The sequence below is a fragment of the Syngnathus acus genome, chromosome 6, assembly GCF_901709675.1.
Source record: "Syngnathus acus chromosome 6, fSynAcu1.2, whole genome shotgun sequence".
In the NCBI taxonomy this organism is placed as follows: domain Eukaryota; kingdom Metazoa; phylum Chordata; class Actinopteri; order Syngnathiformes; family Syngnathidae; genus Syngnathus; species Syngnathus acus.
The window spans coordinates 16,884,514-16,911,521 of NC_051092.1; the positions used below are offsets into that span (position 1 = coordinate 16,884,514).

The window sequence follows — 27,008 nt, forward strand, 5'->3', positions numbered from 1 at the left end:
GGGACACCCTGAACTGGTTGCCAGCCAATCGCAGGGCACACAGAGACGACCAATCATTCGCACTCGCACTTACACCAAGGGGCCATTTGGAGTGCTCAATCATCCTACCAAGCATGTTTTTGGGATGCAGGAGGAAACAGGAGCGCCCGCAGAAAACCCACTTTCATCAAACATGAGGACAAACAGTCCGGCTTTGTCGACACTCGTAACTAGCTTCTATTTGAAGTATGGCGCTAAATCAAACTTGATTATGTTGCCGGTCTTGCCCTTGTTGCACGCGAAGCTTTTTGCTATTTCTGAGTCATTAAACATATCATGGAAGAGCTTTCCTTGCCTCGCTTGCCCTCATTGGAGATAAATGAGTGGTGTTTGGTCAACACTGAAGGGAAGCAAGCTTCCCCCGTCTGACATTGTACTCGCGGTGCTGATAACACTATCGCTGGCAGTGGCTCGCTCGGGAGTGGTGGAGGTTTGTGGTAGTATAGCCGTACTGTTACTGCAAAATATTGAAATGTTAACCTGCCCACCCTGTCGGCACATCTTTAACTGTTGGCTTGGGTTAGATTCCATGTGCGACCTGACAGCATTCAGCCCCAACTACGTGATATTAATGTTGTTGTTTTTTCTTTTTTACAGACATGGCAATAAGCCTCTTGGTTGTTACCAATAACTGCCCTCAGCCAGTCTTTGAATACAGCTTCCTCCAACCAGTCATTGAAAAACTTACATTTCCCCATGACTGAAAAAAAAAAAAGATTGAATATTTAACTCATCACAGCTGCACGTGAACGATTCGTGGCCAGTCTGTATTAGTAGGAGTACAGTAGGTACTGTACAGTGCCGTGACCAAGTTGGCACATAGCTAGTAGCCACTGTTAGCAAGTAGCTGAGTTCCAGCTCGGCTCATCTGTCTCGCTTTTCTTTATACGTTGCCTTTGCTACCTACCAGCCCCAGCAAAAATCCACAGAGGTCCTGCTTGTTTGGCTCGCTCGTCTGGTATGTTAAAATTGTGCAAAGCTCGGCTGTCCTGCTTTTGTCTATGTTCTCTTTGCCACTTACGACGCCGGCTGCCAGACCCAGTATCCAGCAACAAAGGTAAGTAAAAGTACAGCTAAAAAGGAAAAGTTATCACTCTCCTGCACTCCAGCGGCCCTTGAAGCAGGCCGCCCCCGAGGTGGTGCCAAGTCTTGTGGGCGGGGTGACCATTGAGGTCAGCTACAACTTTCATTTAAGCGCATAGGACCCTGCGCTCGTAATTGTTTTATAATTAATTTCTGAATATTGTTCAGCGCTGTGGGGTTTGATTCCGGCTCTGCCTTCCTGTAAGGAATTTGCATGTTCTCCTTGTGCCTAAGTGGGTTTCCTTTGGGTACTACAATTTCCTCCCACATTCCAAAGACATACATGGTAGGTTAATTAGACGCTCTTAATTGTCCTTTTGTGATTGTGAGTGTGAATGCTTGTGTGTCCTGCGATTGGCTGGCATCCAGTTCAGGGTGTACTCCGCCTAATACTCAGCTGAGATAAGCTCCAGCACGCACGGGATCCTCGCGGTACACGATGGATGGATGGATGGATGGATGGATGGATGGATGGATGGATGGATGGATGGATGGATGGATGGATGGATGGATGGATGGATGGATGGATGGATGGATGGATGGATGGATGGATGGATGGATGGATGGATGGACAAATTGATTTTAGAGTCAAGGAGACCAGTTGAACATGTGTGTTAGATGCGGCTTTCAATATCGGCCTAAATATCAACCTGTTTTGCATTATCTAACTAATGGGAAATGATGTCATGTTCCAAATATCGACCGATACATTATCGGTCCAATATATATCATGCATCTCTAAAAAGAAGGAAGCCAGTAGTCAACAGCGCTACTTTTATGTAGAAAATGTAACCTTGTGGTTTTGGTTGCCAAAACCGTAAAAGCAAAAACAAAAACTTGAAATTATATTACATCGGAAACTCTCCCTGTCATGAAATGCTGAAATTGATAATCCACAGCAAGAGTGACGTTTCTTTCACATTTGTCTGTTTTTTTCACCAAGTCACCAAGGTACGCAAACACAACGCTTTCTGGGGCTTTTTGTAAGTTCAATTGTTCATATATCATTATAAAGTCATCCCACGCTACTTAGCGGTTCATTTATCGCGGCCTCAGTACATCGCGGGTTTTTGTGAAAACAAATATTGCGGCTATATTCGGTGCATTGCGGCTTTTTGCGGCGTACTTAGAGCGCGGGGTCTGCTCATATGACTTTACAGCATACTATTGGCCGGTAGGAAACCAATGGAAACATGTTGATCTGTATCCTTGCCGATGATTGGCTTAGAGCACAGGTGTCAAACTCAAGGCCCGGGGGCCAGATACTGCCCGCCACATCATTTTATGTGGCCCGTGAAGACGAATTGCGCATCAAATTCGTGTGTCATGACTAGAATTGCAGGAAAATGGGGCGAGCTGACGAGCAGGTCAGCGAGCTTGCGTCGCGCGGGCATCTCGTTACACAGCGTGTCAGGCAAACAAGAATCGGGTGGGAGGTGTTCATGTCAAAGCAGACAAAACGGTGAAGACTGACGGTTAGCAGTATTGGCGACGCGCGCTTCAGAGGTCTAGCGGAGGGCGCGTGAGCCGGCCAGCAGGGCGAGAGCGGAGACATGACACCCACGCACGAAGGAAAAACGCACCGCAGTGCAGAAACAGACGGGACACGGCAATGAGCGCTGGTAGCGTGGGGCATGCTGCCGCGCATGTAGGAAAAAAGCACTGCCATCCAGGATTTGAGACAGCGGCAATGAGCACTAATAGCGCGGGGCTTGGCTTGGATGCCCTCACGCTGGGCTGCCGGGGCGCATCAACCGGTCAGCATGGCAAGAGCAGAGTGGAGCCATGACACGTTTACACTTTAAAATGTTTAAATATTTAAAAATACAATAAAGTGTTTAAAAATAAAATTATAAATGTCTTGGGCTGATGCCCCCACGCTGGGCTCAGGCACGGCAAGAGTAGAGCGGAGCCGTGACACCTTTACACTTTAAAATGTTTTAAAAAGTGTTTAAAATACAATAACATGTATAAAAGTACAATAGAGTGTATAAAAATAAAATTGTAAAAGTCTTGTGCGGATGCCCTCGCACTGGGCCGCAGGGGCACATCAGCCAGCTAGCATCCAAGAGCAGAGAGGAGCCAGACACTTGAAAAAAGTTTCATAAAAGTCTTGTGTGGATATTATAACAATATATTTACTCTAATTTAGTTTCTTGTTTATTTCTGAAAGTCTACACCTCTAACACTCCCTGTGTTGAGTTTGCATGTTCTCCCCGTGCCCGCGTGGGTTTTCTCCGGGCACTCCGGCTTCCTCCCACATCCCAAAAACATGCTTGGTAGGCCGATTGAGCACTCCAAATTGCCCCTAGGTGTGAGTACGAGTGCGGATTGTTGTTTGTCTCTGTGTGCCCTACGATCGGCTGGCAACCGGTTCTGGGTGTCCCCCGCCTACTGCCCGATGACCGCTGGGATAGGCTCCAGCATGCCTGCGACCCCCATGGGGACAAAGCGGTACAGAAAATGGATGGATGGATTCAGTTTGACTTTAACAATTTTACATAAATTTTTAAAAATACAAAAAAGTGTTTAAAAAAACAACGCGTATAAAACTACAATAAAGGTTCATAAAAGTCTTATGCGGATATTGTAACAATATATTTACTGCCATTTATTTTCTTTATTTTCTTATTTATTCAAATAAAAAGATTTTTTATGAAAATCTGTTGGAATTCCATTAAAATGAGTGGCCCAAATGTTTACAAAACTGTTTAAAAATACAAAAGAACATTTCAAAGTACAATTCAGTTTTTAAAAATACAATAAACGTTTATAAAAGTAATTTATGGATATTGTAACAATATATTTTCTTTACATTGCGGATTTTCACCAATTGCGGGTGGTCGAGGAACCAATTATCGGCAATAAACGAGGGACTACTGTAATTGAAATCTGGAAGGGTTCAGTTTTATTTACATTTTCACTGAAGTCCACGTATGGCAGACATGGGCAAACTACGGCCCGCGGGCCACATTCGGCCCACGGGGCCGTTTAATCCGGCCCACCAACCCTGAATAAATTGTATTATTAAACATTTTTTTTGGGTCATTTTGCCTGCAATGACTGCGTTTCCCCAGTAGATGGTAGGCCGGTAGGATGGTAGGATTGAATGCCGGCGCATTTACTACCGGAAGCCGTGTCAGAAAGCTCGGTGCACACTCACAAGTGCGTGTACATACTCAGTAGTACGGACACGCCGCACTCACGCTCTATTTCTATCAGTGCCGAATTTAGAGCGTGGGCTGTGACGTCAGCATTCTTGTAATTCGGGCGCTGAGCTCTCAGATACAGTTTTACGCTAAAGCCACCCACAAACCTTCCCCTGGAATCCTTCCATTAAAATGAGTGGCCCAAGGAAAAGCAAGGTGGACACTGAGTGCCGAGTGTTTAAAAAAGAGTGGACAATTTGGCTCGACCTACGCGATGTGACGTTCAGCCACATGAACATCAACATCAACCGTCACAGATCTAGGTAAACGGACCAACACCTCGGATCTCTCCTAAGAATTGCCACAACAAATTTTACTCCAGACTATGACGCACTAGCAAAAAAAGGGAGACCAACAACACTGTTCCCATTGAAAATGAAGGGGAGGCTCTCAAGTTTGTTGTAAAAAATGTATTTTGAATATGATTTGTACAAATAGCAGGGATTGGAACTAGCGACCATTCTCATTTTCAAACAATGCAGGATGCTCAAGGACATTGATGCACCACCTGTTTGCGACTAACCTTAACCTGTAAAGTTCTTAAGGCTTACTTTAAGGAAGTGTTTCCTGTTTCCTTACCTCTGTCACCAGGTGTTTGTGAGTTAAAACTCTGCTCTGATTTTCAGATATCCCTCACCGTGTTGCCGTTTTGATTACTTTATTTGGATGTATTCTTTCACCGATTCTTCAAGATGATATATTGGATCGGAATGTTTGCCGCTTGATGTGATTTCGCCTCATAAGAGTAACGTTTAGTTAATTATTACAGGTTACATTCCAACATAAGCATAGGATGAAACTAATCTATCAACCCTAACAGTAGCCGTCGCTGAAATTTAGAAAATATTTTTAAAGTCCTGATGTACTTTCCAAATTTTAAGTGGACCTAAGTGCGCAGGGAGCTTAATTTTGTCCGATCGCGCAACTGCAGCGCACCGCCGAACGCGCAACCGTAGCGCGCCACCGACCGCGCAACTGCACCGCGCTGGTTGCATTATTGTTACAGAAAGTTCTGCGCTGAACTTTAGAAAATATTTTTAAAGTCCTGATGTACTTTCCAAAATTTAAGTGGACCTCAGTGCGCAGGGAGCTTAATTTGGTCCGATCGCGCAACCGCAGCGCGCCGGGCGCTCACTGTCGCATTGCTTTAAGAGCGTCTTTGTGTTTTAGGATGGCTTTACTGCTCCCACTTGCTTTCTTTGGAGGCATGATTAGGGGTCAATACAGACATGGGCAAACTACGGTCCGCGGGCCACATCCGGCTCACGGGGCCATTTAATCCGGCCCGCCAAACCTGAATAAATTGTTTTTTTGTTTTTTTTTTTGGGTCATTTTCCCTGCAATTACCGATTTTTTTCCGTGTATAATGCGCAAAATTTAACTAATTTATTGTCCTAAAATCTGGGGTGCGCATTATACATGGGTACAAATTTTTTTTAATTTTCTTTTTTTTTTTTTTTTTTTTTTTAAGAAAATCATGGTACAACAAAACCAACAACAGGACTGACCGACAATAGTGTGTTTGTACTGTGCTCTGGTCATTTCGTCAAAGAAGGGATAATAGTCCTCTTCTCTTCTTGACTGACAATGAATGTGATAGTTTAATACAATCAGCAAATAACAAAATGCGTATTACAGGTAATATTTTATTTCACAACACTTTGCCTTGTTCCTTTCGTCTCTGCTGTTCACTTCAAACACGCTCCATACAAACGCAATGCTCTCGTATCAGACGCTTGCTCGATCACCTGCTCGTTTGCTGTCACAATGTACCCTACACAAATCCGAAACATTCGTTGCGGCTCCGAGTCACGACGAGGGGCAAGTTTTGGTTTCCAAGGGTGTTTTTATTCCTCTTCAACGTCTCTCCCATACAGAGCCGCCTTTTTCACATGTCCGCACGTCACTTTCCTCTCTTTTCATCTGATCGCGGTGGTGCCTTTACGGGCAGTCGGAGAAATCAACGCCAACAAAAAAAAATACATCCAGCCTAGTTAAGACCATACCAAAGACTATAAAAATGGGACCCATGCCTCCCTGCGTGTGACGATCATTGGGACTTAAAAAAAAAAAAAAAAAAAAAAAAGAATTGGGTGCGTATTATACATGGGTACAGGCATTTTTCCAGCATCAACATGCCATTTTTAGGGTGCGTATTATACATGGGGGCGCATTATACACGGAAAAAAACTGTACTATGTTTCCCCAGTAGATGGGGAAGCGCCCGCCCGCGCATTTACTCCCGGGAGCCGTGACAGAAAGCTCGGTGCACACTCACAAGTGCGTGTGCGTACTCAGTAGTACGTAGTAATTTCATCTATCAGTGCCGCATTTCGAGTGTAGGCTGTGACGTCAATATTCTCGTAATTTTTTCAGAGTTTTCAGATACAGTTTTACGCTAATGCCACCCACAAACCTTCTCCTGGAATCCTTCCATTAAAATGAGTGGCCCGAAGAAAATAAAGGTGGACACTGAGTGCCGAATGTTAAAAAAGAGTGGACAATTTGGCTCGACCTACGTGTGTGAGAAGACGTTCAGCCACATGAACGTCAACAAAGCCCGTCACAGATCTAGGTTAACGGACCAACACCTCGGCTCTATCCTAAGAATTACCACAACAAATTTTACTCCAGACTATGATGCACTAGCAAAAAAGGGAAACCAACAATACTATTGATTTCTTTATTACTTTATTTAGATGTATTCTTTCACGGATTCTTCAAGATGATGTATTTGGTCAGAATGTTTGCCGTTGGATGTGATTTCGCCTCATTAGATAAACATATTTCATAAATCTGACCTGCAGGCGCTGAAGTGATGGAAATTGTTATTCATCATAACAGTGTCGTATTTAATAAGAATCACTGATAATAGTTTTTTGGTGAAATATTTTTTTAATGCTGTTAATAAATGCATTTGTTTTCAAAAAGCTTTTTTTTATATCCATGCTTTAGTATCTACTAAAAGTAAAAAACTTTTATGCAATGACCTTTACATGTCATTTATATTACTTCACACAAACACTACATCCATCTGCTCCTGGTTCGGGCCCCCCGGTCAAAATTTAGAACCCAATTCGGCCCGCAAGTCAAAAAGTTTGCCCACCCCTGGGTTAATACAATCCTCAAAGTAACGAAAATCCAATAACAACTAGAATTTGCAATTCCTGAAGAAATTGCATGTGAAGGTGAAGAAGTTGAATAAATATTTAAGGAATGCTGCAGAATGATGTTGAAACGAGTTGAATCAGTTGAAAAATGTAGAAATGAGAAGGGAAAAAGGAAATATTGGAGAAATGGGTGTGAATTTCAAAATAAAAGATGTGAAGTTTTTGGTAAGTTGTGGAATAGGTAGAAAAATGATGAACAGTTGAAAGTTGGAATGGGTTGAATCGGTTGAAAAATGTAGAAATGAGAAGGGAAAAAGGAATTGGGTGTGAATTTCAAAATAAAAGATGTGAAGTTTTTGGTAAGTTGTGGAATAGGTAGAAAAATAATGAACAGTTGAAAGTTGGAATGGGTTGAATGGGTTGAAAAATGTAGAAATGAGAAGGGAAAAAGGAAATATTGGTGAATTGGGTGTGAATTTCAAAATAAAAGATGAAACGTGAAAATTTTGAATTTGGCAAGTTTGGGAATGTCCCCAATGTGATTTGAATGTGTTGAATTATGTGAATTTCAAACTGGAACAACGTAAATGTGAAATGTTGAATCTGCCATTAAGAATGAATGGGGCAAAATTCGCCGTAAATTTGTGAATTTTGCGAAAACGGAAAAAATGTAAGCACCCATGCCATGAATATTTGGAATAAGTGAAAAGTGGAACGGAGTGAATCGGTTGAAGTATGTGGAACTAGTTAAGCGCCAAAGAAAGTTAGCGGAAAGCTAGCGCAAAATGTTGTAGAATAACAATAGTGTGAAGGTCTTCACCTTCACACTAATGAACGGAGTCAGTCGGCATTCGCGCGGTCGGGTTTTCTCGGGTACTTTCGGCTCATCTCGCGAGGTTCGACCTCCGAATTTTTTTCGACAACCGAAGCAAAAAAATCTAGAATTTTTCGTTGGAATTCCGATTTGTTCGAGAACCGGGACGTTCGAAAACCGAGGTTTGACTGTATTTGGAGTCTCCAGGAGTGTAGAAGCGTAATCTATCCCTCCAGGTGCTGCAGAGATACTTTGATGATCTGTTTGGGGTCTATTTTTTACTCCGTTCAGTTTTCCATTAAAAGTATCTCTGCAGCACCTGGAGGGATATATTACACTTTTCTACACTCTTGGAGACTCCAAATACACAAAAAAATGAATTTAAAAACAAAAAAAGTCAATTTTCCATGATATGTGTCCTTTAAAGCCTCGATTATAAATTTACACATATGGCTTGTATCACATGACGAGATGTCATGTTTGTCACAAGCCAATCGGCGTCAAAATCGCTGAAGAATCCAATGATCTTTAATGAACAAAGCCACAAATCTGTGATCTATGTTTAATGTAAATTACTTGAACTTCAAATTTTCATACACCATTAAAAACATCTTTTACATCTAGATTGACTCAGGTAGGAGGAAATGCCGCCTTATATTTCTGTGTAGATTATAATTCTTTCATTACTGTGACTACACTTACCAATACATAATTACCTCCCAGATCTTGGCAACAGACAGTCTGTTCACATTTTTTGCTTGATAGAGAGAGACAGACAGAGAGAGAAAGACAGAGACAGAGACAGAGAGCGAGAGCGAGAGCGAGAGAGAGAGAGAGAGAGAGAGAGGCAAACAGACAGATATATATTTATTATTATTACATATATTATTATTATTATTATTATATATTGCCAAGTAGCCTCCGGCCATTTATCCCCGGAACATGCAGGATCGTATTTCGACGTTTTTTTTTACGCTAGTCAAAAGAAACTTGGCAGTTTTTAACTTAAGTAAATTGTGGTTCACAGCCATTTACAGACACAAGGTTGAGGGCGTTCCAAAAGAAAAGACACAAATACTCTTAAATTCATCATGTTCGCCCAAAATATGGGCAAATTGACGAACTTTCGTTCACTGATCTCGTTCAGGTACATCATTATCTGTGGGATAGTATTTACAACAACGACGTTAGAATTGTATGGTACGATAACTGTATTAATATAGGCGTAATAAATTCATCCACCCATTATCTGAACCGCTTATCCTCACCTACATTTAAAATAAAAAAGCCGACGGTTCCATTTGATTATTTAAATATTCCCATGCGTTGTCAGTGACAATGTCTTCGTAAACACTGACGTTCGTATCTCGTAGCAAAACCTACCTTGGAAAATATCAGCTCAGGAGACATAACATATACTGCCTGTTGTAAACATTACATTCCGGAAATTCGGTTTTCTTCTTCTGCCCTTTGCACAAGAGTTAGTTCCCGTGGACTCTCCACTGCAGAGTCGCCTCCGCTGTCAGAACGGGAAGAGATGCGTTTCATTGCTAAATAAAGCACGTTGTTCATTTCAAAATAAAGCCTCAACTGTGAGGTTGCTTCCGGTGGAGTGTGGTAACGCCTCCACTGTTATGATTGGATATACGTACTTGTGCTATCTCTTTGCTGACATTATTATTAAACTTTATCACCAGCGCAATGCTCTATTCTTTTAACAGTTTTACAAATATTTTTCTGTAGCATCATTTTTTATGTTCTCAATTTGTAACCGCCATGAATGTCTTTTTTATTATTATTTCAAAGACAATTTGTGTCTGCAATTGCAATGGAATTGTTTTTTGCGCTACTGTTGTTCCATTACGCTGTTCACTTTACTACGAGTTAATTTTTACTGTATTGAAACACTCTTTTACCACATACTTTTCTATTTCTAATTTTTCTTACTAATCGCCATGATTGAATTTTTATTTATGTATTTTTGTGTCTGTGCCGAGTATGTTCTTGTGCTGCTGGAACCTAAATACAAACTAAATAATAGTGAAGAAATGGGGTCGAAATACAAAAAGTCCTGGCTAGCTACAAAAACAAATATGCTCAAACCTCATTGAATAAAGTATATAAGCAGACAAGTATATTCACATATTAAATCAATAAAAGAAACATTTTAAGCATATCATTATACCTACACACCAAATCAATCTTTATTGATTGAGACATAACTAGACATTTTTGATAGGTGGTAATGACAAAGGTTTTTATAACTTTATGATTTGATATGTTGTTGGATTTGGTCCACAATTTAGGGAGCGCTATCTGCGCCTCACGGCAAAAGCCATTGCCAATCACCTGTTATCCAATTCACTCACTGCGTGCTCGTTTAATTTCTTCAGATTTAGGAAAATGCAAAGACACTGAAGCAGAAATTAGACTTACACAGGTTGGTTGAGTTCAATCATAATTCTTGTTAAGAAAGCTCTGTTTTCAGGAAAGTACAATACAGCGCTGGGCCCTTCAAGAGCAGAAAGTCTCCATTCAGAAAAGGCAACGTTCAAGGTTCTTTGGTCAGCTTATATTCAGTTGGACACAGGCCGGTGTGGGGCGAGTTTGATGGGTGATGAGTCGTTGGGGTGGGGCGAGTTCGCAGTAGAGTTTGATTCCATGGGAGTGGGTGCTGGTTCTGGACAATTCGGTGTGTGTGTGGGGGCTGTTGTCTTCCATCCCGTCTTTCGGCCTTGGTGATCATCTTTGGCCGAGTCCTTGGCTGTCTCCCTCTGGCACCAGCTGGTTTTTATCTCCAAGTGACCTTCCTGTAAACATTCTCCTCCATCCTTGCACATATACTGTCGGACCTCATTCTTTCAATTTTGTCATTTTGTACGAATTTATGTGAGCTTTTGGCTGTCACATCATTAATCTATTACTGTTCCCTGACTATGCAAAGTTAGTTCTTTTGATACTCCATGTCTTTGCTCACATCATTATATTCTTAGTTTAATCATGCTTCCCACCATATCTTTTCTTTGTTAGGCAAAACATTTCCCTCTGTGCAGAGCGTTCAGTAGTAATCGAAAAGCTGGCGTCCCGCATTAGGCGACATATGACGTTTAGTCAAAACACAAGATATAATCAAGTACTGAACGGTCAAGACGACTCTGGCCGTGTCCATGATTTAGAGAGAAAACATCAGGCATGCATTACACAGTTCCTTAAGGGTCATTAAGCTATTTAGGCAACATATCAAAAGACATTTATTTTGCAGTGCACAGAAATACATATTGAATCGTGAAGTTGTAGCAACCTCTGTTATTATCTTATATCAGCGTATCTGTTATTGTGGCTAGGCGGGTTTTGTGTCTTTTGACCCTATTCCTTCAATGTATTTCTGTGCACTTTGAAATAACTAATGTTTTTTTATATATTGCCTGAATAGCTTAATGACCCTTGAGGAACTTTTTAATGCATGCCTGATGATTTTCTAAATCACGGACACTGCCAAAGTCGTCTAAAAATGTTCAGTACTTGATTATATCTTATGTTTTGATGAATGCTAGACGCCAGCTTTGGATTACTACTGAATGATCTGGACAGAGGGAAATGTTTTGCCTAACAATGAAAAGATATGTGTCAAAAGATAGTGTCAAAAGAACAAACAAACAAATGCATGGTAAGTGGTGAGTAAGAACATAATTCTGTACAAAATGACAAAATTGAAAGAATGATGAATGGGCGGTGTGTGACAGTGGGCGAAGTGGATGTATGTGCAAGAATGGTTTACAGCAGGGGTCCCCAAACTTTTTCCAATGAGGGCCGCATAACTTTTCCCTTCTCTGATGGGGGGCCGGGGTCCGTTTGTAACAGAAAAAGTGTGACAATCACAGGTGTCCCTAAATGTAATCATTTAGTGTTTTCCAGAAAACATGCTGACACACATATCCAAATATTAATAACCCTTTCTGAGATCAAATAGCCCTCTCTGGGTTCTTCACAGAATAAAATAACGCGGAAAATATATAGGCAAATAACACTATTTATGAACTCGATAAAGAATCAAATAACCCTCAGTGGGTTCTTAACAGAAAGAAAGTTATGCTGTGCCGTGCACAATCCTAGGTAAAAGTTCAACTTCGCTTGAGACCCCATTCTTCCATCTCCCGGCTCATGCGTCCTATTAAACCCCGAGACGCGCCCACCATACTTGGGGCCCCGTCAGTCGTGATGCTGGCAACCTTTGCCCAGTCCAGATCCAACCGTCGAAAATATCCTCCCCAGTTGTAGTGCCTTTCAGGCTTTGTAGGGATGCCAGCTCCTCGCACATCTCAAAGTTTGCGGTAACTCCACGAATAAAAATAAGAAGCTCCGCGGTGTCAAGTCAAGTTTATTTGTACAGCCCCAAATCACAAGCAGTCTCAAAGGGCTTCACATAGACAAACAATTGATAATTATTCTCAAAGCATCCCCTGATCTTAAGCTCCCAAAAGGCCAAGGAAAAACTAAAAAAAACCCTACCAGGGTAAAAACGAGAAACCTTGAGAAGGGACCACAGATGGAAGGATCCCCCTTTCAGGATCCCCCTTTCAGGACTTTTCTGCTCGCATTTGGCCTCGCAAGCTGGCGTACTTGTCTTTGTGACGGGATTCATAATGTCGGCGCAGGTTGTATTCCTTGAATACCGCCACCATCTCTTGACAGACGAGACAAGCAGTCTTTTCTTTGAATTGAACAAAAAAAAAAAAAAGTGTGTCCACTGCGGGTTAAATACCCTGCATTCAGAATCAATTTTTCTCTTACCCAACCTTTTTGCCATTATTCCGTTCTTTCACATTCTATGACTGGGTAAAAACGTGCTGGGGCAAAGTGAGGTCGTAGTAGCATTTTTTTCTCCGTCTCTGGTATTGTTTAGCATTTTTTTCCCATCTCTGGTATTGTTCAGGGGGTCTGGTATTGTTTAGCATTTTTTTCCGTCTCTGGTATTGTTCAGGGGGCCGGGTCTAATGCGGAGGGGGGCCGTATACGGCCCGCGGGCCGTAGTTTGGGGACCACTGGTTTACAGGAAGGACACTTGGAGATAAAACCGGTAGAGGTGCCAGAGGAAGAGCGGCAGGAGGAAAACCAAGAACCCGGCCAAAGGTGATCGCCAAGGCCGAAAGACGGGATGGAAAAAAACAGCCCCCACACACACTGAATCGCCCATAATCAGCACCCACCCTCACGAAACCAACTCTCACCAAACCAGCACCCACTCCCATGGAATCAAACTCTCCTGTGAACTTGCCACACCCCCTGACTCATCACCCATCAAACTCGGCCCACACTGGCATGTGCAACTGAATATAAGCTGACCAAAGAACCTTGCCTTTTCTGAATGGAGACTTTCTGCTCTTGAGCATGGTCGCACGAAAGGCCCAGCGCTGTATTGTACTTTCCTGAAAACAGAGCTTTCTTAACAAGAATTGTGATTGAACTCAACCAACCTGTTTAAGTCTAAATTTTGTTTCGGTGTCTTAGCCTTTTCCTAAAACAGAAGAAATAAAACGAGCACGCAGTGAGTAAACAAGTGCTTTTGCCGTGAGGCGCGTATAGCGCGCTTCCCAAATTGTGGACCAAATCCAACAATAGCACTACTACTACTGCTACTACTACTACTACTACTAATACTACTACTACTACTCACATTCTCGAGGTGTACACTGAAGTCCAAGAGAATTGAGGGCTCAATGAGAAAACAAATATGATGAAAGATCAATTTCTTTATTATTTTCTGGGACACTCACAATATGCAAATAATTTTTTTATAAACTGCTTTCTCTCAGACTGCAATGAGGTCCTGAATGATGTGGAATTTAAATTATATATAATATTTATATTATATATTTATTATATTATATATTTAAAATATATTATATATTATATATGTAATATATTTATTATATTATATATTTAATATATTATATATTAAAATCCCCTCCGTGAGTCGTCACCTTATCGTGGTGGAGGGGTTTGCGTGCCCCTATGATCTTAGGAGCCATGTTGTCTGGGGCTTCATGCCCCTGGTAGGGTCACCCATGGCAAACGGGTCCTAGGTGAGGGGCCAGACAAAGCACGGCTCACACAAGCCCCTTATGAAGAAAAACATAAATGGATTGCGTTTTCCCTCGCCCGGACGCGGGTCACCGGGGCCCCCCTCTGGAGCCAGGCCTGGAGGCGGGGCTTGAAGGCGAGCGTCTGGTGGCCGGGCCTACGCCCATGGGGCCCGGCCGGGCACAGCACGAATAGGAAACGTGGGTCCCGCTTCCCATGGACTCACCACCTGTGGAAGGGGCCAAAGGGGTCGGCCAAAGGCAGGGACCTTGGCGGTCCGATCCCCGGCTGCAGAAGCTGGCTCTTGGGACATGGAATGTCACCTCTCTGGCTGGAAAGGAGCCCGAGCTGGTGTGCGAGGCAGAAAAGTTCCGACTAGACATAGTCGGACTTGCCTCCACACACAGTTTGGGTTCCGGTACAAGCCCTCTCGAGAGGGGCTGGACTCTCTTCCACTCTGGTGTTGCCCACGGTGAGAGGCGTCGAGCAGGCGTATTGCCCCCCGGCTGGGCGCCTGCAGATTGGGGTTCACCCCGGTGAACGAGAAGGTAGCCTCCCTCCGCCTTCGGGTGGGGGGACGGGTCCTGACTGTTGTTTGTGTCTATGCACCAACGGCAGCTCAGAGTACCCACCCTTATTGGAGTCCCTGGAGGAAATGCTGAAGAGCGCGCCTTCTGGGGACTCCATCGTTCTACTGGGTGACTTCCATGCTCACGTGGGTAATGACAGTGAGACCTGGAAGGGCGTGATTGGGAGGAACGGCCCCCCCGATCTGAACCCGAGCGGTGTTCTATTATTGGACTTCTGTGCTCGAAATGGATTTTCTATAATGAACACCATGTTCAAATATAAGGGTGTCCATGGGTGCACTTGGCACCAGGACACCCTAGGCCGCAGTTCGATGATCGACTTTGTAGTCGTGTCATCGCACATGTAGCCTTGATGTCTATTGTATGCAAATGAGGTAGGCAATAAACCGGTAATAAACCCGTGTATGTAAATATAGGGGCAATAAACGGGGCAATAAACCCTCGCCAGTCTGGCTGGCGCCAAGATAACGCCAGTCAAGAGGGGGGCGCTGTCGCCATTTTTGGTTTGATGGCGCCATTTTGGATGGGGTTATGTCTGGGCATGTTTGGGGCCTGTATCAGCCGGCTGTAGAGTCATTTTTCTAACAACCATTGATAAAATAGATATCGGTCATCCAACGATTATCCACGGTGATTTTAAAGACCCCAGGTCTTATTTCGGTTTCATCAGCGCCACAGTCAATCCGCCCCGTGGTTTGTATTTTCCTGTTTTACCCTTCAAAACAGCTAAAGGTAAACTCGTCTTCACACTGTGTCGTACATGCGCTGAGCATAACAACCAACAGACAGCGTGTACACATAATGATGAGCAAAGATCGTTAACAGGTGTTTGGACAACAACTGAATTTGATCTCGGTTACACGGTTGCAGATATTACAGAAGTATGGCATTACACAAGAGCGAGCGACACAATTTTCCGTGATTACATGCGAACATTTCTAAAAGGTAAACAGGAATCTTCAGGTTATCCGGCGCTGGTGGTCAATCAGGCTGATAGAGAAAGATACATAGAAGGGTACGCAATTCATCAGGGTATCCAACTAGACCCTTCCAAAATTGCTGTAAACCCGGGAAAAAGACAAGTTTCAAAACTCTGTCTAAACAATCTATGGGGAAAACTCGCGCAGCGTGAGAACATGACAAACACAAAAATTGTGACAAAATCTGAGGAATTTTTTGAACTTCTGTTTTCAGGTCTGTACGATGTGAAATTCTTCCACTTTATCAGCGAAAAGCTTTCGATTGTACAGTATTGTTTCAACATATACAATGAGATACCCGCCTCAAAAACATCAAACGTGTCGGCGGCGTGTTTCACAACAGCATACGCGCGTCTAAAAATGTACAGCTATTTAGAAATTTTACAGAGGCGAGTTATTTACACCGATACAGACAGCCTCGTGTACACGGTGAAACCTGGCGAAAGTGTTCTCCCTCTAGGGCAGGAGTGGCCAACCAGTCAGAGACTAAGAGCCACATTTTTTTACTGTGTACCGCAAAGAGCCACATCCCCCCCCCCCCCCGAATGGGTTTGCCCCTCCTCCTTTGCGGGATTTCACCTCATGCGCATGCGCGTTTGACGAAAATATCATATTGAACTCAAGCGAAGCGAACACGCAGCGTTTGACGAAAATACCATATTGAACTCAAGCGAAGCGAACACGCACAAAAACAAACAAACAAACAAATAAACCCACAAATGTTGATATGAACGTAAAGGAGCCGCATGGAACCCGGCAAGGAGCCGCATGCGGCTCGCGAGCCGAACGTAAAGGAGCCGCATGAAACCCGGCAAAGAGCCGCATGCGGCTCGCGAGCCGCGGGTTGGTCACCCCTGCTCTAGGGGATTATTTGGGTGATTTGACAGATGAGCTTTCGAATGACAGCATTTCAGAATTTGTCTCAGCAGGGCCAAAAACATACACATACAGGACGCGGGAGACAGGTCACATAGTCATGAAGGTGAAGGGGATCACGCAGACTCACGAAAGCGGTCAGAGCATCAATCTCGATAGCATGCTCAATTTGGTTCAGGGGTACATCGACACAGCAGGTGCAACCTCAGATGTGCTTTACGCCCCCCAACACAGCATTGTTCGCAATAAGAGAGGATTTCATCTCAGAAACACGTAATTTTCCAAGCGGCTTTGTGTGGTGTACGATAAAAGAAGGTTGCTGCAGCGAGGCACCACTGACCCATTTGGTTATTGATCTCTCTCTCTCTCTCTCTCTCTCTCTCTCTCTCTCTCTCTCTCTCTCTCTCTCTCTCTCTCTATCCATACGTACAGCTGTGTGTGGAAATGGCTTTTAACCAGATTGAATTTGACCCTAGATTAGAACTTCCTTTTTCATCTTTAGTAGCAGGGCCTTCAGGTTGTGGCAAGACTTTCTTTGTAAAAAATGTATTGGAAAATCCTGAACATGTTATGAGAAAAAAAACTGATAATATTGTCTGGGTTTATACTTCATATAAACCAATGTACGATGAGCTCAAAAACCTGAATAAAGACATCATTTTTATCAAGGGACTGCCTGAATCTTTTGATGACGAGAAGTTGTTCCCGCCGCAGCAGCACCATCTACTGATTCTGGACGACATCATCTTCCAAGCTTTCGGATAATCCAGAAGTGGTCCGAATATTCACCCAATATAGACATCATAAAAATTTAAGCGTTATAATACTAACACAGAATGTATTCCATCAGGGGAAATTCAGCCGTACTATTAGTTTAAACAGTAATTATTTGATTCTGTTCAAAAACCCCCGCGATAAATTGCAAGTGAATGTTTTGGCGAATCAAATTTCTCACAACAACCGGAAGTTTTTCCTGGAGTGTTTTGAGGATGCTACAAAGGAGCCGCACGGGTATTTAGTGATACATCTGACACCTTCGTGCCCAGAACAATATAGACTACGTACAGGTGTACTACATAACCAGTGGCCTGTAGTTTATATCCCCAAACAATAAAACGATGACGAAGCTTTTAAAAACAAATGCTCCGTTACTCAAGTCTTTGTTTACATCCAAACCGGCCAAACGTAAGCATTTACTCCTCAGAGGTCCTACTAGTTTAGTGAAAGCATTGTGTGAGATTGCTCTGAATCTTCTAAAAGGACATCTACCCTTAAAATCAAAACTCTATAAAAAACTAAAAAAGCAGAAGAAAAATATTCGCTTTTTGGCGGATAAGAAAAATACTCTGAAGAAGAAAAGAGCTGTGTTAGTTCAGAAAGGTGGTTTCATATTGCCTTTACTAGCTGCATTCGCACCTGTTCTGGGAAGCGTTGTTAGTGGTTTTATGAACAAATAATAAAATGAGTTTGAAAACGGCGCAGAAAATGTACCTGGTACCAGCTCGAGAGGCTACACAAGCCAGCCCCGACCATTCGCGATACAGCCGAGTATTCTTTGGATGAAGAGATGAAACAGGTTTTGGATAATAAAAATTTAAATCAATATGAAAAGATCAAAAATTATCAAGCCCTGATGCAGCATTACATAGGGTTGGTCAAATAAAAAGACTCTGAGCAAATTCCTATTACGATTCGCAATGAAGGGAGCGAGGGGGGTGAAAGAAAGACGACCCAAAAGGCGACAGATGAAGATTGGGGGGATATTTAGGACACGATTGGTCCACGTTACCGCCGCAACGCCACCTACATATGTGCTGAAAAGATTATCGGCAGAAGATGTAAGGTGGATGCCGCTAAGCGAATTTATTTTTAGAGGAAAAACTGTCAAGGGCTCACATATGAGCGATTTGATAAAACATTTAATCGTAACTGGTAAGAAGCTAACCGGTCAACCGATTGGGTGGACAGAGTTTCTGCGTACATTAACACAACTAAATCTACCTGAATCAAGCGTCTCCAACCCCTTGGCTCGTGCTGATTTCAAACGTTTGAAATACGCTCGGGATGAAGATGAGAATGTTTCTCACGCAAAAGATGTAAGCATGAAAGAAAGAAAAAGAAAGAAGACATCGCCGGTAGTAAAATGGGTTAGTTATTAAACGTTAGATACGCTAATGTTGTTACTGAAAAAACGAATGACTCTGTAACTCTCTTTAACAATGTTTATTGAATAAAAGAGATTTTTATAAAACAACACGGTTTCAGACAATGACATTCTTTAAATTTATGCAATGAACATGTTTGTCCGCCGCACATTCGATCTGGTCTTCGACATTTTTTGACAAACTCGCTAACCATTGCGTCGTTATTCAGAGGATCAAGACTGTAATGCGTCATCACTTCATGGTAGGTCAGACCCCACCCTCGTTGCGCTAGATAATACACACAATGCTGACCACAGGTGTCGGTCAATTCGTGTTGCAGTTGCCCGCTGTGGTATTCCAAACGATTAGAATGCTTCTTCAAAAATCTGTATATACTTGACTGGTAATAAGGACTGTCCGGTGGCAGACCAAAAGGATCAAAGAATGTGGCCGAACCATCAGATTCTAAAGTCAAAGCGAGCCAGTGCTCGCCGGGGAGGTGCCTCGGATGCGTGTTTACAATATAGTGTCTAGGGCAGGGGTGGGCAAACTACGGCCCGCGGGCCACATCCGGCCCACGGGACCGTTTAATCCGGCCCGCCAACCCTGAATAAATTGTATTATTAAACATTTTTTTTGGTCATTTTGCATGCAATGACTGCATTTCCCCAGTAGATGGGGAACCGCTCGCCTGCGCATTTACTACCGGAAGCCGTGTCAGAAAGCTCGGTGCACACTCGCAAGTGCGTGTACGTACTCAGTAGTACGGACATGGCGCACTCGCGCTCTATTTGCATCAGTCCCGAATTTAGAGCGTGGGCTGTGACGACAGCATTCTTGTAATTCGCGCGCTGAGCTTTCAGATACAGTTTGACGCTAAAGCCACCCACAAACCTTCCCCTGGAATCCTTCTATTAAAATGAGTCGCCCAAGGAAAAGCAAGGTGGACACAGTGCCGAGTGTTTAAAAAAGAGTGGCCAATTTGGCTCGACGTACGCGACGTGACGTTCAGCCGCATCAACATCAACCCGTCACAGATCGAGGTAAACGGACCAACATCTCGGATCTCTCCTAAGAATTGCCACAACAAATTTTACTCCAGACTATGATGCACTAGCAAAAAAGGGAGACCAACAACACTGTTCCCACTGAAAATGAAGGGGAGGCTCTCAAGTTTGTTGTAAAAAAATGCATTTTGAATATGATTTGTACACATAGCAGGGATTGAAACTAGCGACCATTCTCATTTTCAAACAATGCAGGATGCTCAAGGACATTGATGCACCACCTGTTTGCGACTAATCTTAACCTGTAAAGTTCTTAAGGCTTACTTTAAGGAAGTGTTTCCCGTTTCCTCACCTCTGTTACCAGGTGTTTGTGAGTTAAAACTCTGCTCTGATTTTCAGATACCCCTCACCGTGTTGCCGTTTTGATTACTTTATTTGGACGTATGCTTTCACCGATTCTTCAAGATGATATATTTGGTCAGAATGTTTGCCGTTTGATGTGATCTCATAAGATAAACATCTTTCATTAATCTGACCTGCAGGCACTGAAGTGATGGAGACTGTTATTCATAATAACAGTGTCGTATTTTATGAGAATCACTGATAGCCGTTTTTTAGTGAATTATTTTTATTTTTTTTAATGCTGTTAATAAATGCATTTGTTTTCAAAAAACTTGTTTGGAATATCCATGCTTTACTACCTACTAAAGGCCAAAATCTTTTATGCAATGACCTTTACAGGTCGCTTATATTACTTCACACAAACACTACATCCATCTGCTCCTGGTTCGGCCCTCCGGTACAAATTTAGAACCCAGTTCGGCCCGCGAGTCAAAAGGTTTGCCCACCCCTGGTCTAGGGGGTGTGTCTTTGACGTCAGCTAACTCGTCTGATGCGAAAACACCTCCAAACAACGCTCTTTGCATCCGGGTCATAATCAAATCCATTTCACGACCGTTCATAGCGTTAATAATAGTCCATCAATACTTCCCTCTTGGCATTAATTTCAATAAAGGCATCATAAACCGCGTATACAATAAGCGTGGCTGTGTGTGGTAGGGGCGTACGGAAGCGTAAGTCTAATCTTAAAACACCGTTATTTACGGGTGACAATGCTCCAGAGTCATCCGCTTGACTTAAATTGAAGACAAAAAGTGAGTAGCCTTGACTAAAAGCCTGTTGATCGATACAAAGAGGTAAATCTTTCAAAAAACGCCCTGTCGCTGTGTATAGATTATGAAATTCGCGTGTACATAACCCAGCTTCGAAATTGGGCTGAAAAGCTTTTGCAGGTATTTGTCGACCTTCATGGCTAAGAGCCATAACATAACTCTATGTTATGATGCAAAAAAATTAAACGGGTTTAAATCTCGCCGTCCCATGAAGCTGTTATGATTCACCATAGCTAATACAATTTGTTTAGGGATGTGTCCGAGAAAGAGGTTGTCTTGGTGACAAATCCGCGGGTTTTGAGGGATGGAGAATGTCTTCATATTGACTCTGCTTAACGGATACAAGGTGTTACCTTTCTGTAAAGCGGCTACGTGTCCGATCGAAACGGCTGGTGAGACCGATACTTTTTTAACAAATAGTGAGGCTCCTAGTATCTTGAGACACGAATCGCTGTCTGGAGCGCTCATGAGGCAAAAATCATCAGGAGCTCTAGTTAACTTCAGGCGCAGATCCACATTATTCAATAGATGGCGTTCAGAAAAGAAAATATCTCCATGAAGCGGGCCCGTGACGTGAAACTCACGTGACCCCGTCATCAGCTGCGCACGTCGAGCCAAACCCTCGTTGGCGGCCGCACCTTCAAATATAATAGAATCCATGCGGCCTCTGGTATCCTTTGCGAACATTCCAGCTGTGAATTGGGACTCCAAAGAATCGTTTGAAAAGTTTAACAATAACTCAATCCCCAAGATCCCAAATCCCCCAAATCTGTCTTAGACTTAGACAGAACTTTATTGTCATTTTGTCAACACTAGGTGTGTACAAAACGAAATTTCGTTGCATACGGCTTTCAACAATGTAGAGGTATTTCGGCTGGTTAAAAAGTGACATTCTATATAAAAATATGAAATAAGATAATTATAAAGTACAAAGTGCAGCAGTGGCGGCTCGGTGGCGCACTGGGTAGCACGTCCGCCTCACAGTTAGGAGGGTGCGGGTTCGATTCCACCTCCGGCCCTCCCTGTGTGGAGTTTGCATGTTCTCCCCGGGCCCGCGTGGGTTTTCTCCGGGCACTCCGGTTTCCTCCCGCATCCCAAAAACATGCTTGGTAGGCCGATTGAAGACTCCAAATTGTCCCTAGGTGTGAGTGCGAGTGCAAATGGTTGTTTGTCTCTGTGTGCCCTGCGATCGGCTGGCAACCGGTTCAGGGTGTCCCCCGCCTACTGCCCGTTGACGGCTGGGATAGGCTCCAGCACTCCCGCGACCCCCGTGGGGACTAAGCGGTTCAGAAAATGGATGGTTGGAAAGTGCAGCAGTGATAAAGTATGTAAACAGTGCAGGAGACAAAAGCAGTATTTACAAGTGTGCAGAGGAATGCTACGTTTGAATGTTCAACTGTCTGACGACAGCAGGGAAAAAACTATTGCAGAACCTGGTGGACCTGCAGCGGATGCTGCGAAACCTCTTCCCAGAGGGCAGCAGGGAGAACAGTCCATGGTGGGGGTGTGATGGGTCACTGATAATATTTCGGGCTCGGGACACGCAGCGCTGGGATGACAAGTCCTGAATGGAGGGAAGAGGAGCCCCGATGATCCTCTCTGCTGTCCTCACCACTCTCCTCAGGTTCTTCCAATCGGAGGCGCTGCAACCTCCACACCACACCGAGAGACAGCTTGTCAGAATGCTCTCTATGGTGCTTCGGTAGAACGTCCTCATGATGGGTGGGGGCAGGTGGGCTCTCCTCATCCTCCGCAGGAAGTACAAGCGCTTCTGTGCCCTCTTGACCAGTGTTGTGGTGTTCACAGTCCAGGTGAGGTCGTCTGTGATGTGGACTCCCAGGAATTTAGTGCCGCTGACCACCTCCACAGCTGAGCTGTTGATGATCAGTGGAGCGTGGTGAGGCTGGTTCTTCCTGAAGGCGACGATGATCTCCTTCGTCTTCTCCACATTCAGGATCAGGCTGTTTTCTCTGCACCAGCCCACCAACTGCTCCACCTCCTCTCTGTAGTCCAGGTCGTTGTTGTCCCTGATGAGGCCCACCACCGTTGTGTCGTCTGCAAACTTCACGATGTGATTGGTGGTGAACCTGGGGGCGCAGTCGTGTGTCATCAGGGTGAACAGCAGGGGGCTCAGGACGCAGCCCTGAGGGGAGCCTGTGCTGAGGGTGATGACATCAGAGGTGTTCTGTCCGACCCGGACTGACTGAGGTCTGTTGGTGAGGAAGTCTAGCAGCCAGTTCCGAAGGGGGGTGCTGAAGCCCAGGTGTTCCAGTTTTTCCACCAGATGTTGTGGAATGATGGTGTTAAACGCTGAGCTGAAGTCCAGGAACAGCAACCGCACGTGGGTGTTCCTCTCCTCCAGGTGAGCCAGGCTCAGGTGAAGAACGGAGGAGATGGCATCCTCAGTAGAGCGGTTCTGCCGGTAGGCAAACTGGAACGGATCGAATGTTGGGGGGAGTCTGGAGACGATGTGATCTTTGAGCAGCCTTTCGAAGCACTTCATCATGATGGGAGTCAGTGCCACCGGTCTGTAGTCATTCCATGAGGTGATTTGAGGTTTCTTCGGCACCGGAATGATGGAGGCAGCCTTGAAGCACACTGGCACTTTGGCTTGGTCCAGCGAGATGTTAAAAATGTCTGTGATGACACCAGCCAGCTGGCCTGCACATTCTTTGAACACCCGCCCAGGTATGTTGTCGGGGCCTGGGGCCTTACGTGGGTTGACTCTTCTCAGAGTCTTCCACACGTCGGCTGAGTCAAGGCAGAGGGCCTCCTCTTCCTGGTGGGGAACAGTTTTAACTGCAGGAGTGCTGTTTAGTGCCTCAAAACGCCCAAAGAAGTTATTTAGACCATTCAGGAAGTCAGCATCAACCTCACCCACCGGGGGGGAGGGTAAGTTGTAGTCCGTGATCGCCCGTATGCCTTGCCACATACTCCTGGTGTTATTGGCGTCGTGGAAAAAATCCTGAATTTTTCGACTGTGGCTTCGCTTCGCTAGCCTGATGGCACGGTTCAAGTTGGATCTCGCTGTCCTCAGTGCCTCCTTGTCGCCAGACTTGAAGGCTGAGTTCCGTGCTCGTAGCGTATGACGTACATCCTCAGTGCAGGGTCGTTGGTTGGCTCGGGTGATGATGTTCTTAGTGGTGCTGACGTCCTCGGAGCATTTGTTGATGTAGGCTGACACAGTCATGGCGTACTCATCAATGTCGATCTGATTGTCATATGTTGCTGCTGACTTGAACATGTCCCAGTCAGAGCACTCAAAGCAGTCCTGGAGTGCCTCCATGGCCCCCTCAGACCACACCCTCACCTGCTTCACTGTGGGTTTTGCTCTGATCAGCAGGGGCCTGTATGCAGGGATTAGCATAACAGATAGGTGGTCTGAAGAGCCGAGGTGGAGGCGGGGGGCTGCTCTGAATGCATCCTTTATATTGGTGTAAACCAAGTCCAGAGTGTTCTCTCCCCGAGTTGGAAAATCCACGTGTTGGTAAAAATGAGGGAGAATAGTCTTCATGCTAGCCTGGTTGAAGTCCCCAGCAATGATGAAAACCCCCTCTGTGTGCGTGGATTGCAGCTCACTGATTGTCCGATAGAGAACCCTCATGGCCTATTTAGTGTTAGCGCTAGGAGGCACATACACAGCCGTGATGCTAACAACAGTAAACTCTCTGGGCAGGTAGAAGGGTCTGCAGTTAACAGTCAAAAGCTCGATGTCCGAAGAGCAGAAGCTGGCGACAGATCTAGCATTTTTGCACCAGTTGTTGTTGATGTAGACACACAGCCCACCTCCTCGGGATTTACCGCTTAGCTCGCTGTTTCTGTCGGCGCGGAATGTAGCGAGCCCCTCCAGGCTAACGGCGTTGTCCGGCATTGATGAGTTCAGCCATGTCTCCGTCAGGATGAGAGCGCAGCAGTTTCTAACTTCCCTCTTTGAAGAGAGTTCCAGTTTTAGATGGTCCATTTTATTATCCAGTGAGCGGACGTTGGAGAGGAAGATGGATGGAAGCGGCTGTTTGTAGGGGTTAGCTTTAAGCTTAGCCGTTAGCCCACCCCGACAGCCGCGCTTTCGCCGCCGGTCACACCGCCTACGCTTACTCCTCCTCCGGCGTGTGCTGCCCGGCGAGCCCGCTGCGTCGTGAGCTTCTGGGGCTAGCGCCCTAAGCACTCCGAGGCTACGCAAACAGACTTGGGTAGTTGTGGCTACGAGTCCGAAAACACTTGATGACCGTACCTCCAGCAGGCGCTGGCGATCATACACTAATCTACTGGATGGATAAACTAAACTTTGTGTTGTTTGTAGTGTCCTAGGCGACATATTTTGCGAAAATCCTCGTCGGATGTTGAGACACGTAGCGGCCGCGGCCAACTGGGGCGCCACTCAATGATGGACCTATACGCGTGGGTGGCACTAGATTGTGAGATTAGCCGCCCGCCCAGCGAAACATTTAATTGACTAAAAATTGTGTTTATCGGGAAATTCACAATGCCGACTTGCTCTTGCGGCGGTAAATTAGTTCCATCTCTACGTGTTACTTTTAAACGCAGGTGTAGTAGTGTGTCGGATAAATCTAAATATTTTGAGCCATCCCCGGGTATAAAAAATTCGATTGGCCCCTGGTCCACAATGGCGGATAAAGGGAGAAATTCCACATAAGAACTGTCTTCGATGGAGAGTTGCGTCAAGGGGCAAGAAAACAGATCAAGACTTGATAAAACGCACTCTTGCGATTTAAAATGTAGAAGGGCCATTTAAGAGAAAATATCTGTCCTCCGTCTCCTCCGCCTTTTCTTGACAACTGATCTGAGATCGGCCGAGCGCCTTTGCCTTTTAACGCGCTTTTTTCTCCGCCCACCAGGGTGCAGCCCGCGGCGTGATAAAACTGCAAGTCCGGAACCTTCTTGAGTGGTTTCGGGTTTCCGGTGAATTCTTTCTATGACTACATCCGTTGCTATGTTTTTAGCCGCGGCTTGAAGGTGTGGCTTCGCCAAGTTAAAGCCGTTTTTGAACATCGGCACCACGAAGCGGAAGAGTTTTGCAAAAATAGAACCCAGACCGCGCCCATATTGAACGGGGCTCCCTTGGAACCCCGGAAATGACCCCCCTACCTGTGTTTCGTAATAATCGACAAAACAATACAAGTCGGGATGCGTGGCTGACGTCACCATTGTTTTTATTATTTCGATCTAAAATGCAGAATGAGAATAACTTTCCCGTATTCAAATTCCACAGGGGTGTTCTGGTCTGTTCGTAGACTAATTGTAATGGTCTCGATATGGCTTCTGCACACGGTTAAATAGTACACAGGGTTAAAAGTCTTATTTATAACATCACCGTATCTTCCTTCAATAGGGAGAGTTCGAAGCATCGGCGCGTAGGCGTCACCTATTGTCTGAAGCTGAACGACGTCAGCGTAGACGAAAGTGTAATATGATCCTGCTTTTTTATCGGCCGGATGTTGTCCATTCACGCCTTCCGGTCTGAGCGAGAAACAATGTTCAGGGTTCATTCCAACAATATACGCTAGAGGGCTCTTGAACATAATTCTCAAACCTTCTTCGCCCGAAAACAGGTACCTGCGCTTATGTTGATCAAATTGGACATCAATCTTTTTCTTACTGGCTTTAGTTAATAGAGTTTGAATTTCAGAAGGTAACGACTCATGATCGTTGTAAACGCCTCCTCGAATTTTCAGCATACGTATGTCGAACTTCTGAATCATCTTGGAACACGTCGCCTCTGGGGGCAGGAAGCTTTGGCTGTTTGAGATAGAAATTCCGTTTTTTCTCAGGAACGTCAGAAATTGAGTTGATGTATGAAATTTCGCATAATGTAATCGATATGTTGCGCTAATTCCACGTTAAATTCTGAAAGCGTGTTTTCAGGAAAGATGTGCATGCTAGCA

At 44.5% G+C, this 27,008-nt stretch overlaps 2 protein-coding genes across 7 annotated transcripts in view; one reads left to right on the forward strand and one right to left on the reverse strand.

The window, feature by feature from the left end:
* The window catches only part of znf276 (zinc finger protein 276), a 90,996-nt gene extending 81,221 nt beyond the window's left edge, over positions 1 to 9,775 (reverse strand). For 2 of the 6 annotated variants that reach the window (XM_037253595.1, XM_037253592.1), the window contains exons 1-2: positions 9,639 to 9,775; positions 8,958 to 9,012 (exon numbers count right to left, since the gene is read on the reverse strand). The gene's annotated coding sequence lies outside the window, so the exon portion shown is untranslated. The remainder of the gene's footprint in view (positions 1 to 8,957; positions 9,013 to 9,638) is intronic. The other 4 variants (XM_037253593.1, XM_037253591.1, XM_037253597.1 and 1 more) reach the window with 3 other exon arrangements.
* LOC119124049 overlaps positions 1 to 27,008 on the forward strand; it is a 793,622-nt gene that overhangs the window by 64,092 nt on the left and 702,522 nt on the right. The window lies entirely within an intron of this gene.